At 35.9% G+C, this 19,758-nt stretch overlaps 1 protein-coding gene across 1 annotated transcript in view; it reads right to left on the bottom strand.

The window, feature by feature from the left end:
- The window catches only part of FOXN2 (forkhead box N2), a 65,309-nt gene extending 45,714 nt beyond the window's left edge, over nt 1–19,595 (bottom strand). Inside the window, exon 1 of the mRNA XM_008586215.1 lies at nt 19,550–19,595. The gene's annotated coding sequence lies outside the window, so the exon portion shown is untranslated. The remainder of the gene's footprint in view (nt 1–19,549) is intronic.
- Nucleotides 19,596–19,758: the final 163 nt, after the last annotated feature.

Genomic DNA, 19,758 nt, shown 5'->3' with positions numbered 1-19,758 from the left:
AAAAAAAAAAAAAAAAAAAAAAAAAAAAAAAAAAAAGATCAGAATAAGACCTGAATAACGGTAAAGAGTTCACCTTAAGGTACACAAATTTAACACGTAAACTTTGTGCTTTTTCCGCCAACTACTTGAGTCCTTTTTTGTCTATTTGTGACTTAATAGTTCAGGATACAGAATAAGTAACCCCCAGATAAGGAAATATATTATGAATACTTAAATGTCAAAAGTACCCAAATGTATATAGGAATTTTAAATACATTCCAAAGCTAACGTATTACCTATATTGCACTATGATTACATATAGCAATGTGGATAAAAGGTACAGAAAGAAAAGAATGAGAGATACAGTATTCAGAAGAACCTCTCCTGGTTTTTTTCTAAGAAGCTTCAAGAAGAAACCTCTTGCTTCCACTACACTCATGGCTCTGTTGTTACAGTTGCTAGATTCTATGGTAAATAGACTACAACTATAAAATAAAAGGAATTAACATACATAATATTAGGAGATCCTAAGATTCTGAGCAGAAACCTGAGGAGGCAGCATATTTGAAGTTAAAATTGTAAGGATAAGCAATTCATTAATTAAAAAAAATCACAAAAGTAAAATCTAAATCGTTAATCTTGATATTAATCACATCTGGAAACAGTGAGGCACAGGGTTGAGAGTACAAGCTGTGAAGAATACTACCTGGATTCAAATCCAGCTCTGCCATTCACGAGGCTAAAAGATCTATCAATTTAGAATTATAATGGTATTTACTTTCATAAGATTTTCAATACAGATTAAATGAGAATAAAAGTACTTAGAACAGAGGTACAGAGTAAGTACACAATGAGTACTAGCTGCAGAGATGATAATTATTACTATTATTAACTTTTAAATTAAAGTTAAAGTTAATAATTTTTGTCCTAAAGTAGAGCATAAATGCTAAATCCTTCAAATAAAAAATTAGTGTACAAAATCAATAACAATACTTTATGTTTTGAAGTTTTGAAATTAAAAAAAAGTCTTCTAGTATTAAGTATGGGTCTTCCTCATGACCAGTGACACCCACTGGCAAGGCAGGAAACTGAAATTTGAACTTGTTATAAGAGTGCTTGTGCAATGGCCATTTTGTCATTTTCTTTATGATGTGACTTTCACTTCCTTATTCTATTTTCCATGTACTTCATTTATTATGTCAATATTTTGTTAATCTGAATGACAGAACCCTTCTTAAAATCTCTGTAGTTTAAATAATCTAAAAGACCTTAAAACATAAAAACTTTTAGAATTTTTAGTATTTTGTTACTAATGGCCCAAAAGAAGGTCTAAATTACTTTAACGGCTCTGCCTGAGGCCAAAATTTTCTCTCTCTCTCTCATTCTCACATGCATACACACACACACACACACACACACACACACACACACACAATTTTTTTTTTTAAAAGTACCTCTGAAACAAAATGCATTGAGTTTTGACTATTAACGCCATTCTCAATAACAAAAAGAAAAAACACGGCAACAAATATAATGTATAATCAAAACAGGACAGGAATATAAATATCTACATATATAGTTACATTCATTTGTATCCAACTGATTTAGAATCTACTATCCTGTTTCAGAATTCTTATCAAGTTAAAAGACTCAAAATAAGAATTTCCTATTTACTTTCAAGATATTACTTATACTGTGAATTTCAGCACAGTATCTATAGTATTTTAAAAATATGGGTTTATGAATATTAAGTGTATTTAATGACCAAAAAATCAGGCTCTCAAGTCTAGCAATTCTCATAAACATAAAAGTTTTTTAGTGTATAGTTTAGTTAAGTTATAAAGACCCATAGCAGATAGGGAATAACTGCAATTAACTCAGTTCAATTAATAATGTTTTCAATACTTTTAAAAAGTGCTTTTTTTTTTTTCCTTTTTGTCTTTTTTCGTGTCCGGCAACAGATCACAACCCTCAGTGTCGGCGCCCATACCGGACCGGACCGGACCGGCAACGGGATCGCAACCCTCGGCGTTGCACCTGCACCTCGCTCAGCCAGTGAGCGGGAACCGGTCTGTATGTGGGATCCAAACCCTCGGCGGGAGCGCTGCCGCGCTCCCAAGCGGCGCACTGTAGCAGTGCACCACCGGGCCAGCCCAATATTGCTGTTTCTAATAAGCTTTTACTGCATGGGAATGAGAACCATGCCATGTGTCATGTTCTACTAAAACTGGAAAGAAGTTGAAACTAACACTTGAGTAACCGCACCAAGAGGCCCCGAGGAAGACTGCAGTCAGACCTATGCTTAAAGCAAGGGATGATTAACCCCAAACTATATGAGAGCATCTGACTTACAGATAACGTTGTTTCTCACCATTTTGACCGTACTAGTCTAGCTTCCTACTTAAAATCAGTCTCACTAAATACTTAAATATTTGAATATCTGCAGTGTGTGACAAATGGGATTTTTTGGCTAAACTTAATTAAAGAATTCATAGTTCCTAATTCTTTTTATGTAGTCTTAAGATATCTGGAAACTTCATTTTTGTTGACTTGTCATCTCACCACCCATCAAGAACTTAATGTTATTAGCAAATCAAGCAATCGCACAAATGTCAAAAGAGCAAAAGAACAGGCACCATCTCAGATTTGTGGTTTTCACATCCAATTACTATAAAGTAACCAACTAAAAAACTATTTGACTTAGGCTAAGATAACCCTACCAAAGGGAAATAGGCAGTCATTCACTAATTCAAATCATTAAACTATGTTTTTCACAGAAAAAAAGTCTGCTACAGAGCTATGGCACAGCATAGAAATCCAAATGTTTGTGAATTTTATTGAAACTGCCTGATATGTACCTCAAGTCTTCATTGTAATTTAAGCTTTGCCACTGACTAAAATTTACTATATAATAAAAAATTTCCATTCAATTTCCCTCTCCTTTCTCACTTCTAATCTCCTTAGGAATGAACCGTGTTTATTAATTATAATAAAGTACCATGTCTAAAGACTGGAGCCACTGCATTATATTTCCTAGATTTATTCAACAGTAGCCATGTAATAAGCTTATTACAATAAGCTTGACATAAAATATTTTAGCAGTTTACAGATACTGTTTTCTAAATCTGAAGACTTCCTCATTTTTAAAAAGGACAATTTTCTTCCCGTTAATTTAATGAGTTGGTAGCAAAGATAAAATTTAACATTTACTGAGCACATACTATTTGCAAGGCACTATATAGCAAATACAAAAGCATTAAAGATATTCTATCATTGGGCTGGCCTGGTGGCGCACTGGAGAGTGCGCCACTTGGGAGCGCGGTGGCGCTCCCGCCAAGGGTTCGGATCCCATGTGGAGACCGGTTCCCGCTCACTGGCTGAGCGCGGTGCGGGCGCAACACCGAGGGTTGCGATCCCATTACTGGTCAGTAAAAAAGACAAAAAGGAAAAAAAAAAAAAGATATTCTATCATCTCAGAGTATATGAAAACCTTGGCAACCCTCAACTAAGAAAAAGAAATCTATAAAAGGAAGAAACTTACAACCCTTCCTGATTTAACAATAGTACATTCTTTGTTTTGACTAAGATTCTCCACTGTAAATAGTGTCCATCCCATAAAATCCAATACTGAGATCAGAGGGTAGATTCAAATCCCAAACGTACTGCAAAAAGACATATATTTGATTATAATGGTGCATGATGTCATGTATCCAGGACAACTGAAGCATTATGGTCTCTTAGGGATAAAACTGCTTCTTGGTCATAGATTTAGGTGACACAGCATGTGATCCATTGTCTCTAAACAAAAAATGTGTGCAGCTGCATTTTTCTAGTCAAGAAGGGGGGGACAATACAAAAGGGTCAAAGATTTGTCTCACAGACAAACTGCTTCTCAAATGGGGGTAAAAAAATAGATTGGGGGGGAAAAACTTTCTACAACTCATGCTGAAAACAGAAAACACTAAAACTGAGAGAAAAAAATTTATTCCACTGAATCCACTTCTCTCCTACCCTAACTTGCCCAGATATACTTTATAAACCATGTGTTTAGATGCCATTTCTACCTAAATAATTTTGTGCTGTGTGTACACAGTATATAAGGTTCCCTACACATTGCTGCAGAATTTGTGTCCAAATAATGTGGCAGTTCAGCAGTTTCTTGGGGAAGTTAAAATTAAGCAATAACTTTGTAAGTTGAAAAATTAAAAACATTTGCTTCTAACCAGTAAATATTAAACAAAACTGGTATTTTCTGTATAAAGACTAAATACTTTTCTTTACCATTACTAGGGAGTACGTAATCCTGCCTTTCATACAAATACTGACTTCAAAAAGCAGTACCACAAAAGATATAAATTGAATGAAAACTATTTTTTCTCACAAGGAAAACGGCTATTTCTAATAAAAGTTTTTTTAAAAAGTTAATGACAAAATAATTTGTAAACTTTTACTATTATCTGAAACACAGCACTAATTTATCTTACATGTTATTAAATATAGTGATAAAAGAAGCACTACTAGCTCATGGAGTAAATCTAGTTTAGAAAACCCATTTTCTCAAACTTTGGGATTACAGTCAATGACGTGTCCAAACCAAAAAAAAAAAAAATCTTAAAGGCAGAAAAAAATCTGACAGCACAGAAATCAAAGAACAAAAATAACCACTGACAGAAGCTAGAATCAAAATACCAACTATACTACAAATCATATAGTGAGCGATTAACAAACCAGCACTCTGGCTTTTTGACAACCTTGAACTGCACTTGTACTGTAATGCTGAAAAGAACAAAGTTACAGAAACCTCAAAGTCAATAGATCTACTGTCCTAGAGTACAAGGGTACATTTGCTTGACATGTGAATATAAACAAGAAGCATTATTCTTTGTCATCAAAATTTCTTTATGTGGAATATAATTTCAGTGCTCTGAATATAAGCCATAGTCATGCAGTAAATCTCCTATGGCCAATTAAATTGCTCCACTGGAAATAAGTATCTTTTAAAAGTACATTCACGGTCAGAAATAAATTTAATGAAGGCAGACAACGCTATATTACTAATAACGCCCTGATGTCAAATTTGCAAAGCAAGAGTAAAACTTAGGACTCTATCGATTTAACATACTCATTTTATGTGTAACTAAAAACAAAAGTATGATTAATTAACTTAATTAAAGAATTAAGTCAATTTTAAATAGGACTCAACTAAACTTACATGTACAGTTACTTAAGAAAAATATATTTATGCTAAAAAAAAAAAAACTACTAAAGATACTTACGTTATTAGATAGACCATTTCCAGAGCATTTTAGAAAGTAACACTTACCCTAATAAACATTTAAGCTTCCAAGTAAACTTACATGGAATATAACCTAAATCCTAAGTAGTCATATCAACTGTAGCTACATATAGTTAAGTATCTAGTGGTCACCACTAGAAGACAGGGTCAGCAACTGAGTGGATATATATAGGGAATACTGAAAAATTAAGTGGCTGTTTTTTCTTTCTGGAGATAGATCAATGTCTGTGGTGGGGTTTTTTATGGGGTTTTTTTTGTTTGTTTTTAGTTTTGTTTTGTTTTGACCTGTTGAGTTTGAGATGCTTGTGAGATATCCAAGTAAAATAGGCATTTGGGATATACATGATCTAAAGTTCAGGAAAGAGGTCTGTTCTGGAGATAGGTTTTGGAGTAGTTCAAGCCAAAAAATCTCTGAAATCTGGCCATTTTCTCCATCTTCACTGTCAAAACTATAGTTCAGGTCAACATCATCTTTCATCTAGACCATTACAAAGGTAGTACAGTACACATGAATGGAAACCCCTATGGTTGTATTCTGCACAACCATACACAGTGGCTCTGACAACACTTCCCTAAATTAAGTCTCCCTACATCTATGCCTGACCCTCTCTTAATTTGTTCTTTATAATATAGCTAAAGCAATCTTGTAGAATATAAATCTGGCAATGTACCTTTCCTACTTAATCCATCAAGGGGACCCTTAGGTCAAAATCCTTAACATGGTACACAAGACCCTGTATGATTTAGTAGCAGAACTAGAACCAAGTTCTAGTTCTCCAACCACATCTTTTCGCACTCATTCCCTTGTTCCCTCCACTTCAGATATTTGAAGCCACGCTTTCTTCTCCATCAGAGCCTTTACAAATGCTATTCCCTCTGTCCGAACACTCTTTGTTCCACCTAACTGTGGCTAATTGCTATTTATCATTCCCATTTTAGCTTAAAAATCTTAAGAGAAGAACTCTCTAACATCCTGGACTAGGTAGAACCCCCAGTTCTATTCTCCCATGGTAGCCTATATTTTTGATAACACTTATTAGACCTGAGATGATTTAATACATTTTTCCTAACTGACTGAAAGCTCCGTAAGGGCATAGCTGGTTGTCTGTTTTGTTTACTGCTCAAATATTTGTTGTGTGACAGATCTTGGTTCTAGTTCTGCTACTATATAACTTTGACACCTGTAAAATGAGATGACTGAACTTTACAATAATCTAAATGCTAATTCAAAGCTGAAATTCAAATATTACTAGCTTTCCTGCAGATACATACATGTAAGATCTACATTTCCTACATGTACAATTCCTACGTGTGTGTATATTCCATACACACTTTAACACACGTGTACTGTCGTGTCACTTAACAATGGCAATATGTTCTGAGAAATGCATTGTTAGGCAATTTCGTTACTGTGCCAACATCAGTGAGTACACCTGTGTAAACCTAGATGGTACAGCCTATAACTCCTAGCCTACAAACCTGTACAGCATGTTACTATATTGAATACTGTAGGCAACTATAACACAGTGATAAGTATTTGTGTACCTAAACATATCTAAACACAGAAAAGGTACAGTAAAAACACAGTATTATTATCTCATGGGACCACTGTCATATACGCAGTCTGTTGTTGACCAAAATGTAGCTATGTGGTGAAAGAATAGACAAGGAGTCTTCAAAAATTGTTCAAATTCTGGCAAGTTTCCCTACTAGCTTTTTTTGGGTGCGTGTGATCCGAACCCTCGGGCGGGAGCACCGCCGCGCTTCCCAAGCGGCGCACTATCCAGTGCGCCACCGGGCCGGCCCCTTCAGTGAACTTTTTGAAGTATATACATTCCATACACACACACACACTTACTCTTGCAAAATGAAAGAGCTAGTACTTTCTTTTTTAAAAAACTTAATTGAATGTTCATTGATACCAGTTATCATTTTAAGTGCTTTACTAGTATCAACCCTTTTATTTTATTTTATGTATGATCATTATTTATTTATTTATTTTGGGGGGCAGCTGGCCAGTACAGGGATCAAACCCTAGACCTTGGTGTTAACAATACCATGCTCTAACCAACTAAGCTAACTGGCCAGCCTCCATTATTAACTCTTTTAATCTTCAGAACAACTCTACCACGTAGTTGCTATTAGTAGTGTCCATTTTATTTGTGGAAACAGATACAGAGAGATTAAATGGTATGTCCCAAACTGGAAGTACGGCTCCATAGCTCACACTCTTTACTACCATGCTAGCTGCCATCTGCCTAAATTGTTTCCTAAGTACAAAAGACTGAAAAAAAGTACATACTATCATCAATATATCTGATTCAATATCTTCATCCTCAAGTTAATGCTCCTCTACTTGAAGATAATCCAAACTATACTTATTCTGTTCAAATACTTCTTGAGCATTTCTCTATTCACATGCTTGCTCCTGCTATTCTAACACCTTCCCTGTCAATTTAATGACAACAATCCACATAATTCCCACCGAAATTATTCTTCATCCAATTGCATTTATATGTCCTCTTTTTGCTGTAATTATTTGTATAAATAGCTCAAAAGAAACAATAGACATGGATCACTTCATGAACACTTAAGTTCTATACCTCATAAGGTACTTAATCCAGACCAAGTCAAAAGGATTGCTAACCACAAAAAGAGAATAGGAAACAATGGACTCAACATCCCTAAGCAGAGTACTTCAAGCAAGTACAGCCTGGCTCTAACTGCTGCCAACTAGATGAGAAGGGAAGAGGGAAAAGTACACCCAAATCATACCACATCATTAACTTTTATTTCAACTAAACAAAGGAAAACAACAACAACAACAAAAGATAACCAACAAAACAAAGGAAATCATACCACATCATTAACTTTTATTTCAACTAAACAAAGGAAAACAACAACAACAACAACAACAACAAAAGATAACCAACAAAACAGACATTTTGATCAAGCTATATGAAACAAAAAGCTGAAGGATAACATATGACATTCATTAAAGTATTTACTGAGCAGTTTATCACTCAAGTACAGAGTACTATGCTTGATATTATGTTTTCCATTCTGACTTGTGATATTTTCACTTCCTAAATTTCAGTTCTCCACTTCAGAGGTATTTGTAAAATAGTATTAACACAAAAGAAAACTTTAAAAATATTATTTTAATTCCATCTGAATAACAGGCTATTTTAAAGTAGCAATTGAAGGAGGTCTACAGTAAATCCATTTGTATGAAGTACTACGCATAGAAGTTTATAAAAACAGAGAGAGAATGAATTTATTAAAGGTACTGGTACACCATTAATAAACTTCCATTGTGACTATCAAGCCACCTCACCCAATCCTCACCCCTTGGGGAAAGTTAGCTCCTATTCCTTCTATGTTACCAGAGTACCCTTGAATCTATGCCTAGAAGGATGTTTCACACTGAAATTATTTACTTACATGCATCTCACCTAACACATAGTAACATTTGAAATTTGTTAAGTAAATATCTTTACCTTGTACAAATTATTTAAGTCTTTTTGTTCTTCTAAACATCAAGAATTTCCCATTAAGCTTTCTGAATATTTAATACGTATTTCTAAATTATCTTTAAATAAAGGAAAATCAACAAATAAGTTCCCCAAACTCTTGCCAATCAATATTAAGCTATTAAGCCCAATTGTTTCTCCATAACTTATGAATGGCCCTACATCAAGAACATCAGCAGGTTTTTTTGGTGGCTGGCCAGTATGGGTATCTGAACCCTTGACCCTGGTGTTACCAACACTGCGCTCTATCCAAGTGAGCTTACTGGCCAGCCCTAATGTTAGCTTTTAAATACTGGAAAGAACTAGAGCGTTAGATGTCAAAGCACTAACACACACACATGTATCTGCAACAGAAAGATGATCTCATGACCCTTTTACATGCTTCCCAAAGGATCTTTAACAGATTTTTAAATGTTATCTTGACTAAGAAAAAACCATCAAGGAAGAAGCAACAGGTTCAGAGCTTTTTGACATGTAAAATCAGAGGACAATATTAAGTGGTAATAACTTTAGAAGAAATAAAGAAGTTAAGGCTTTGCCAAGATTTTAGGAGGAAAATATATGACTACTCCCCAAGTCAAAATTATCATGGAGAGGACTATGGGAAGATGGCAGCTGTAGTGACAACAAAGTTTTGATTTCTTGTGATTCCTCACAAAAACTGAGCAACTAGACGGCAAACCCAAAACTTCATGGGTAACATTTACAAAAAAACTATCTGATAAAGCCTCCCCACAAAGCCCAAAATGCAAAGGACTGGAAAAAACCACCAGCAGTAACAGACTTTTTTCTATCCCTACCTAAGTGAGAGAAAGCAGAAAGTAGCAATGAGGAATCTAAAGGACTTGAGAACAGAAGCACAAAACGGCCAGCAGGTATTCACTGAAAAGCACAGAAAGTCAATATGTGAACAGAAGCTGAAACTACTCCAATAGTGGGTAAGTGCAAGGAGTCCACAGTAAGCCCTATAGGTCTGGTGCAGTCTTGAAACTGACCCTTGGTGTTCTCTTCCTAGACAGAGCCCCACACTTAAGAGAAAGTCTTGGGGATGGAAAGAAAATCGATCAGGATAGAACAAACAAAATGAAGGAAAGAAAAGCCCCAGACAGAAACATCAAGATAGAACAGAGTCAGGAATCTCAGAAAGCCACCCACCTAATTTTCTGATGATGCTCAAAAACAGCAGAAGAGAACTCTGAAGTTAAAAGAACTATCTGAACTAAGCCTCCTCCTAAAACACCAGGAAAACTAGTTTTACATTAAAAAAAAAAAATAGTGAAAGTATTGACGATGAAAGTTACGATTTTAAAAAAAGGGAATAAAATGACATCTGTACAGACAATGAATACATGCCTGAAAAAGACAGTCATGGAAGAAATAAAAATGAGCTATTTCAAAAGGAACTTTAAAAATTATATAAGATGTGAAAGAAAAATATATATCAGAATTAGAAAAGCCTAGAAATGAGGAGTCAGAGCTCAAGAAATAAAAACAAAAAAATCATTCCAGAAATGAAGACTTAACTTAAAGGATTACAAGAAAAAATAAACATATCAGATAAAGCCTTAAGAGAAACAGAAAGTGAAAAGGAAGAAAACTTGACAATCAAAAAGAAAAAAAGGAGGGTGGAATTCCGAGAGCAAGGAAGCAGGCTTAACTACAGTGCCTATGGATACATACTTAGGCAATAAAACCAAAAACTTAAGTGATAGTGATTTTCAAAAAAGCCAGGACAGTGGCTACTTTTTGAAAGAAGAGGATTATGACTGAAAAAAGACACTTAGAAGAGTTTCTAAGGTGGCTGGCAAATTTTATCCCTCAACCTGGAAGATGGTTACACAGGTGCTGGCCTTCTAACAGTCACTAAGCTAAACTTTTGTGTGGTTTTCTGCATCTGTGTTTCATTTTATAATAAAAAAGATTTTAAAAAATTAATGAAATTTAAAAACTGCTGCTGATATTCATTTAAAACTACTTCTAGTTATCAGTAGAAAACAGAGTAACAAAAAACCTTTTGGAATAAAAGCATTAATAAATCTTTTACAGATTTTTAAAACAGCTTAATAAAATTACTTGGCAAACCAAGAGACCAATTTCCCCACAATGTTTCATCTGATGCCTGGCAAACAGGACAATGACTTAAGAATCTGGTATCTTATTACATACTACCTACCTGCTCTGTTTCTCACATGTAACACATGCTTTAAAAGTATTTACAATATACTCATTCTTAGAATAAATTGCAACTAATACTTAAAATATGCAAGATTTTTTTCAGTTAAGAGATACTCTAAAACTGCCAAGAAAACTCATCTTTGTGACGAATATGATATTCTCAAAATTAAATATCATTAAATTTAAAAAGCATTTATCCAGCATCTATGTATGAGATATTTACAATTTAGCTGATGGGATAAATAACACATATGACTACAATAGAAATCTATATATAGTGCATACAAAGTACTATAGATTCAGATAAAAAGGACATCTCATCTGCTCTGTTCCATTAACATTCTGACCAGGTCCTTCTCATATTCCTCCTATCCATTCTCCCAAATACTGGCAGAATCATTTTTCAACGACCAAAATCCCCTTTTAAAAACACATCACAAAATACAGTACAGAGCAAGCAACTCAAATGCCTTCAAGGGCCAGGTGGGCAACAAATGAATGAAGCTAGACTGGTCTAAGACCAAAGAAATGACCGGGACTGCTCTGCCTAAAAAGAGGGCAGCTATCGTAAACTTTAGCCAATTATTACATGAAGTCAATGTTGCCACAATATCCAATTTTTCAAGAAATGACAGAACTTTAGATTTTTGTGTGAAACGTACCAATATTTAAATGTTGGGGAAAAAATGCAAAATTTGAAAAAAGAAAAATCACAAGCCAAACAAAACACAGCTGTAACTAAAGTTTGATAACTGATTTACAGCAAGGGATCTGATACTTATGTTCCAATAGCAGGCCCCTAGATGTCCTCAGAACTGAATAATGATTTTCCCAATTCAAAGGAAATGTGAACAACTTCTTCTCTTATAAAGTTCCATTAAAACTTTAGCACCTAATACCATTAGTCCACTAGCAGTAGCTAGCAGATGAAAAAGTTCCAAGGTCAAGTGTTTGGATTCCCATACTGGACAGCCGCTTAAAAAAAGAGAGAAAACAAAAAGTAGAGAAGGACCATTTGACAGTCACCTCAAAAAAGCTCAACTCATAAAGAATCACTACGTATTATAATGATGAATAAGCTAACTATACTGATCTAACCACCACATATTGTACACAATTAGTGAAAATTCACGTTGTACCCCACATGTGTATATAATAAGTTATCTAAAAAAACAAAAAACAAAAGCAGCTCAAGTGTTTTTGGCTGTGATTGTTCTTATAAGTAGTTGTGCTCATAGTCACCATTTTATACTGTATACATGTTATACAAATTTTCTATCTCCAAAATTGTTCCTGCATTGTATAATGGAATCAAATATATTCAAGGATACTTCAAAACGTTCATGGAAAAATGGAATTAAAAGGTAATATGAATCCTTCCACAAACTTTTTGAAGACCCCTCATCTATGCATTTACCTTTTTTTTAGCAAAAGAAGACTGTGAAAAGAACACCACAAAATGGAATTAAAAGGTAATATGAATCCTTCCACAAACTTTTTGAAGACCCCTCATCTATGTATTTACCTTTTTTTTAGCAAAAGAAGACTGTGAAAAGAACACCATAGAAAAACCATGGGCCTAGGGCCGGGCTGTGGCTCATTTGGGAGAGTGTGGTGCTGATAACACCAAGGCCACAGGTTTGGATCCCTATATAGAAATGGCTGGTTTGCTCACTTGGGAAAGCATGGTGCTGACAACACCAAGCCAAGGGTTAAGATCTCCTTACCAGTCATCTTTTAAAAAAAACAAAGAAAAGAAAAACCATGGGCCCAAATCTAAAATCTTTGGTATGATGATCTACAAGTTCCTGAAAATACAGACATAGGAGTACAGACTCCTGTTTGTTTCACACTACCCCAAGCTTCTCGAATATACTAAACTCTTTCACTCCTTCATGCTTTTTAGATGAATTTAAGGCCCTTTATCCAAAGTTTGAAAACTGTTCAAAGTAATCTCTCCGGGAGCTTTCCTTGAATTACTTGCTTTTCCCATCATGCTTCCTTAGCATCCTATACAGAACCTATTATAGAACTTACTTGCTATTATGATTATTCATAATTATTTGCTTACATTTTCATCTTAGCCACTAGACGAGTAGTTCTAAAACTTTTGATGCTATCCCACAATAAAAAATACATTTTTCATAGAGGTCCGAGATACACATACATGGATAACTAAAACAAAATTTTTATGAAATAATACTTTTACCTTTATCACCTACAATGCACTAAAATTTCCTATTTGTTTTTTAAAAATGCTGGTTACGATTTACTACATCAATTCTATCACTTTAAGAAATACTACACTAGAATATAAATCCTTGTAGGCAAAACTCAGTACATTTTTATGCTCTGGTGCAGATCACAACATCTAATGAGCAAATGTTTATATGAATGAATAAATACAGCAGTATGCTATTCTAGAAAAGTGAAAGAATAAGGCTTTGAAGTCAAGCAGTCCCATCAGCCACTAACTTATGCAATCTATGACTAATGACTGAACCTACTTCAGTCCCAGTAACACCACTTACTTAACTCACTACAACAATAAAGTAAGTAAGGGCCGGCCCGTGGCTCACTTGGGAGAGTGTGGTGCTGATGACACCAAGGCCATGAGTTCAGATCCCTATAGAGATGGCCAGTTAGCTCACTTGGGAGAGCTGACAACACCAACACAAAGGTTAAGATCCCCTTACCGGTCATCTTAAAAAAAAAAAAACAAAAAAAACACAATAAAGTAAGTAGCATTTCTGCCACAGTGTATACATTCCATAAATGTAAGTTTCTCTCCCTACCTTGTATTCTTCTCTTCTCTTTCCTGGGGACAAATCAAGATAACAAGCAATTTCATCCTGGCAAAAACACACTTTTTAAAAAACTTCAGATTATAGTATGAAGAATATGGGTTTTTAAAGTTTGACAGATTCAGGTTCAAATATCTAGCACTACATTTAAATAATTTCTCATTATCTGTTTCTTTATTTACAAGAATACAACACTCCCTGAAGGGTTATTATTGGGAATTAAATTATACACTTATGTGTCTAGTGTAATACCATGCCAGTACACAGCACACTTAATAAAAGGTAGCAATTGCTGCTATGGTTATTAATAAATGTCGTTTGATCACCACAGAAGGAAGTAGCATTTAAACTAAACTTTTAGGAATAGAGGAATTAGACATATGCATAGTGCAGGTGAAAGAACAGTAAAATCTTAATTTACAAGAAATCTCTTTCCTTTTTTTCCTGTATTTCCTCTTTTAAGATTCAGAAACAAGCCACAAGGATGTAAGTTTATCAATTTCCTCAATTCTCTACCTCCAAGGTTATGTATAAAACTCAAAATAACTACATTAGCTTTGTATCACTGCAAAATTTGAATTTAAATATTAATATTAAATGTTCTGCTCAGTGAGCCATACAATATAAAATTTATTAGTACACTTTAGAAAGAATCTGAATAAGAGTTCAAAGAATGCTCTGTAGTTAACCCAGTGTACGAGAAAAAAATTAACTGTAATCTTCATTCAAGAAATCTTTAATCAAATTTTATTCTCCAATAAAAATGATAGTTTTATTAATAATTCCCAATAACATACCCAATGTTAGAATGGCATTAATCTTCTACATTTCTATTAAGTATAAAGTGACTTCCTTCCAAAAAAGGTTTATCATCACTTTCAAAATTTTAATTATTGTTCTTTATTTCCTCAACCTCATTCTCTTTTCCATAAATCACGGCTTCTCTTAAAGAAGAGATCCCAGGGTACCTGTTCTATTCCCAGTGTGTTTTCCCCAACACATCTTTCAATCCACTTTTCAGAAAAAAGGGCTTTGGAGTAGCAGAAGCATCAAATACCTATGAAAATACAATCAACAAAGCAAGACTTTTCTTGTAACACCTGCAAACTTTTTTTTTAAGACATGAAGATAATTAGCAGTAATTAAACTATCCTGGTAATTTAACAGTAATATATCTACTTGGGAAGAATCAACGTAATTTTCCATTATCTGTGTTGGCAGCAAAAAGATGGCTATTTTTACAGCACATATATTAACCTTTATGAAAACAGCATATTGTCTAAATGGCTACTTAAGTAAAAAGCTTCATTTAGGCTTTTAGGGCTTCAGTAATTTTATGTTTATAACTTAATGAAATCAAGACATATGGTGAGGAGCAAATCCTATTTTATGTTTAAATCAGGCAGACTACAGAAGCTATGAAATAATGTCTCTCTTGATCATCACCATATTCTTAACACATAAAGACAGTAGATGCTCAATAAATACCTATCCAAGTTTAAATGTTTATAGAAACGAAAATGTGGTTGAGGGAAATAAGAAATACATGAATCAAAATTAGATTAAGGCCTTTGAGCGTGGGCTATGCTTAGTGACTTGTTTTCAAAAAGTAGGGTATGGAAGGAGGGGGAGGGTAGGTGAAACCTGGCAAACAAAGACCTCTACCTACCACATGATCAAGGTTAATATTAGTTTTATCATGCTGTTAGTTATGTCCCCTTGACACAATGTAATGAGACACCTTTGTTTTCTTCCTCCCTAAAACCTATAACCTCAGTCTTGAGAAAAACAGACAAATCTCGGTTTATTTCTCAACTAGTACTTCATAAAACTGTGATAGTCATCAAAAACAAGAAAAGTCTTAGAAACTGGAATTTTGGATCAGAAAAAGAACATTAGGGAAAAACTAGTGAAATCTGAGTAAAATATGTAGTTTAGTTAATAGTAATGTAGCAATTTCGTTTCCTTAATTGTGCCAAAGGTAACATAGTAAGAAATTAACAATAGAGGAAACTGGGTGAGGTAAACTCCCTGTAATATCCTGCAACTTTTCTGTAAATGTAAAATAAAACTACTCTTGATGATGAGCACCCCTGCAAACCTCCCTCTCAGTTATTAATTTTTCCTTCAACAGATCACTCTCCCAATTCCTCTTCATTCCCACAATTAGTACTGCACACTGCAGTCAAATGAACCCTCCTCAAATAAGGATTTTATTATATCTTTCCCCAGCTCAAATGCCATCTTTTTTTCTTTTGGTATTAATCCGTATTTAAATTCAGAAATAATGTTTTCAAGGCCATCCATAATTGGTTATAATTTTGTACACTTCACTTGTAAAGACCTTTCCATCCAACTCTCCACCTCATACCATGAGTCCTAAATTTCCTTTACGTAGAAAATAATCAAATATTCACTAAGCATATAATGTATGCTGAGAAAATAAGACAACCCCTCCCCACCCCCTGGCCAAGTGGTCAAAGACCTTATAATCTAGTTAGGATGATAAAACCTAAAAAGAATATGGAAACTTGTTTAATGATGTGTCCTCAGTTCCTATAACAGTGCCTGACACATGGTAAGTGCTCAAAAAATAGTAAATGAAGACAAGGCAGTATAGAATTCTGCAACCCAAAAGAATTCTATGCTATGAGAAGGAAAAGAATTTTCAGTTGGAGAGGTGAAGATGGGTCTAAAATTCTACGATTCTAAGGCTCTCAGGGCAATCAAGATTTCAGCCAGGCCTTAAGCTTGAGTAGATAGATCTTCAGTAGTTAAAGGGATGTGTACAGGTGCATTTCTACAGAAAAATGTTATATAAGCAAAAGAATAAAGAACTGAAATTGTTATACCACACTGAGATAGTAAATAATGAACAGTTCCTGTAGTTTAGTAGAAAATAAGATGGGAGAAGACTGGAACCAAAGTTTGGAAGGTCTTGAGAAGAAATTTGGTACTCATGCTTGATATTAAGGGGTGCTGGTCATTAGAGTGACATAATCTTAAAGATTACTGGGAGTAAAGTGAAGGTTAGGCTTTGGAAAGCAAGAGTCTTACTTTTTACCAAGAAGCCTCCTCTATCTACTTAAACCTTCTAAGGTCTCCCTCTCTTAACTCTTACAGCACCTGCCTGTATCTTTCAGTTTAACTCCTAAATATACCCTCACATTATAAACTTTTTTTCACGTGTGTTATCTATTCTACCTAAGAATAAGGATCAAAGCTTACACCTCTTTTTCTTCCCTATGGAATCAGTAAAGTATTGAGCCCTTAAATCTCTTTTTGCAGGGCCTTTTTGCATTTATGTAAAACCCATTTACTAAAATGACAAAGGGCTGGCAGGTTAGCTCGCTTGGGAGAGTGTGGTGCTGGTAACACCAGGGTCAAGGGTTTGGATTCCCATAACCGCCAGCGGCAAAAAAAAAAAAAAAAAAAAAAAAGCTGTAAAATGACAATCTAAAAGCAACAAAAGGTCCATTAAAAAATACACATACATACAAAGAGAAGCTAAGCAATAAGCTGTTAGAGAACAAGATTAAGTCCTTTTGGGGCAGCACTTTTTAAAGTTTCATTTTTATAGTGGATACCATAATTAATAATGTTAGTTATCTTCCAGAATGTTTTCAGTGCTTCCTGCTTTATATAAGTATTTCATCACCCCATTTACTTTTCTTTCCCAACTAAGCATTGCTGTCAGTGGTCAGCGCACAGACTCATATCTCAATTGTATTAGCTTTTCTGCACTGAAGGCTAAAGTATCTCTTCAATTAACTTCATTGATTGAGCACCACTGTTATGGAGTAATTAAAATTCCAGTAAGTGGTGCTCCTATAACTTCTCTATGCAATTCTTTTACGGATTTTAAATGTTTCCTGTGGTTTAGCATTCTTCAAATAAACTGATTCGAATAAAAACATGTTACAGAAGTAATTCAAATACACCAAAAAACTCACAGAATGAAACATGATGTATTTGTAACCAAGGGTTGTACTTAAATTTCTACAATTTTCAAAATTCTCCAAAAGTTTAGTTTTTTTATCTTCAACTCTTTGACCTTTTACTTTTATATATTCTAAAATTTAAATTTCATTCCCTTAAAATAAAATCTACTCATGTTAACATTCATATTAACTTAGTATTTTTTACAAAAAAAAAAAAAAAAAAAAAAAAACCCTTAAAGTGCACATACACAATTCAAACTATTTTCAAGGTCTATTTTTTTAAAAAAAAAAAAAAAAAAAAAAAAAACCCTTAAAGTGCACATACACAATTCAAACTATTTTCAAGGTCTATTTCATCCTTAAAAAAGTATTTTTATTGGTAATGTATGTATTTTTAGGCCATAAATTTTTATGTAAAAGGAGAAAATTGAGATTTTTCTAAAACTATCAAAATGAAATCCTCCAGAATGTGATTATTTCTGATTACATTAGAATCTCTCATTAATGATTTTGAAATTCAAATGGATTTTTTTCAGAGGTTTTTTCCTCCAGAAACTCCATAATAATTCTATTATTCCCCATCACTCTTTGATGGTACCTAATACTCCTCAGATTTTAAAGACGAATCCCAAAAAAGCAGAAAACGATTTTTAAAAATTTGATATACACCTTACGAAGAATGCATGGAAACAGAGATTAGTCTCAACATTCTGATGCAACAGGGACAGACATGAACGGCTCTGCTTTCTCCACTTCCCCAATTCAGAAAGCACCAAGATATATGTGCACGCGAAGCTACAGCACGGTTACAAAGCCCCTGCCTACCAAAGAAGCCTTGGCCCCTAGTGTCGCTAGAGCACTCTATTGCACTCAGCAGGCCACGTGGCTGTCACAATCACACAGAAGGTAGGAGAAACTGCATCAACTAACCTGGAAATAAAAGCAGCCCTCCTTCCCTCACCCCGGAGTTGGGGTAGAAAAAATAAAGTCTGTCATTTCTTTGCACGCTAAGACTTTTTCCCGTAAGGAGAAAACGAAGTACAGGGACTGCCTGAAAGAGACTATAAAGCAGAAATCGACTGCAAGATGATCCCCGGTGTGTGATTCCCAATAAATTAGACACCCCAATATGAACTGCGGTGGGAACTGAGGCATTTTGCAAAGGGGTAAACGAGGGAGATGTTAAGTGGAGATGTTAAGTAAGAGTGGAGGACGGAGCACCAAGCACATGGGCTGCTTCTCCCTAACTCCCACCGTCCTCCTGCGTTCCAGGCAGGCTGCTGCGCCGGTGGGGCAGACTCAGAAGGCTGGAGGGCCTCCCCCACGGCAGACCTCTCACCTTGCCAGGAAGGAGAGGGCAGAAGTAACCACGGCCCCAGAGGCGGCGGCGAACAGGAAGTGTCCATATTGCAGCGCTGAAACACAAACTCCCAACCCACAACGACAGCCACCCTCGGAGGCCCCCAAAGCGCCCGCCGCGGGAGGGGCGGGAGGGTGCCCCGGTCGGCAACCCCACATCCGGGACCCGCCCCTACCCACCCCAACGCCCGGCCGCGCCCGGCACCTACCCGGGCACTACTTTGCGGGGCCCAGACAGTCCCGCCCGGGACCGGACGAGGATTCCAGGCCCAGCGCGTCTCGCTCCACGGGGAGAGAGCGTTGCAAAGACTCCAGAGGGGCTTGGGGCACTACCCCGAACCGCAGATTCCCCCCCGGACCGAGCCCTAATCGTCCCAGGGGCCGCCTCCAAGCCTGTCCGGAGAGCCGACACCCCTTGCCGCGGTTTCCGCCGCGCGACACTCCCTCCCGGGCGGTCATTACCTCTCTGGAAAAACTCCTAACTCCTCACGGGGCCACACTCCCCTCAGCTGGACACCTCCGAGAGCCCACACCCGACCCGAGCCGCGCGCTCGGGACACGCCGGCGCCAGCAACAATTTCTCACAGAACAAAAATGTCCGGGCGCGTCACGGGACAGCCGCCTCCGCGCCCCACGCCCCGCGCCGGCCGCACGCGCTGCCTCCGCGCCCC

Source organism: Galeopterus variegatus, unplaced genomic scaffold (genome assembly GCF_000696425.1).
Source record: "Galeopterus variegatus unplaced genomic scaffold, G_variegatus-3.0.2 Scaffold3882, whole genome shotgun sequence".
Classification (NCBI taxonomy): Eukaryota; Metazoa; Chordata; class Mammalia; order Dermoptera; family Cynocephalidae; genus Galeopterus; species Galeopterus variegatus.
The sequence above is the reverse complement of the archived record's forward strand: the minus strand, read 5'-3'. Positions and strand labels throughout refer to the sequence as shown.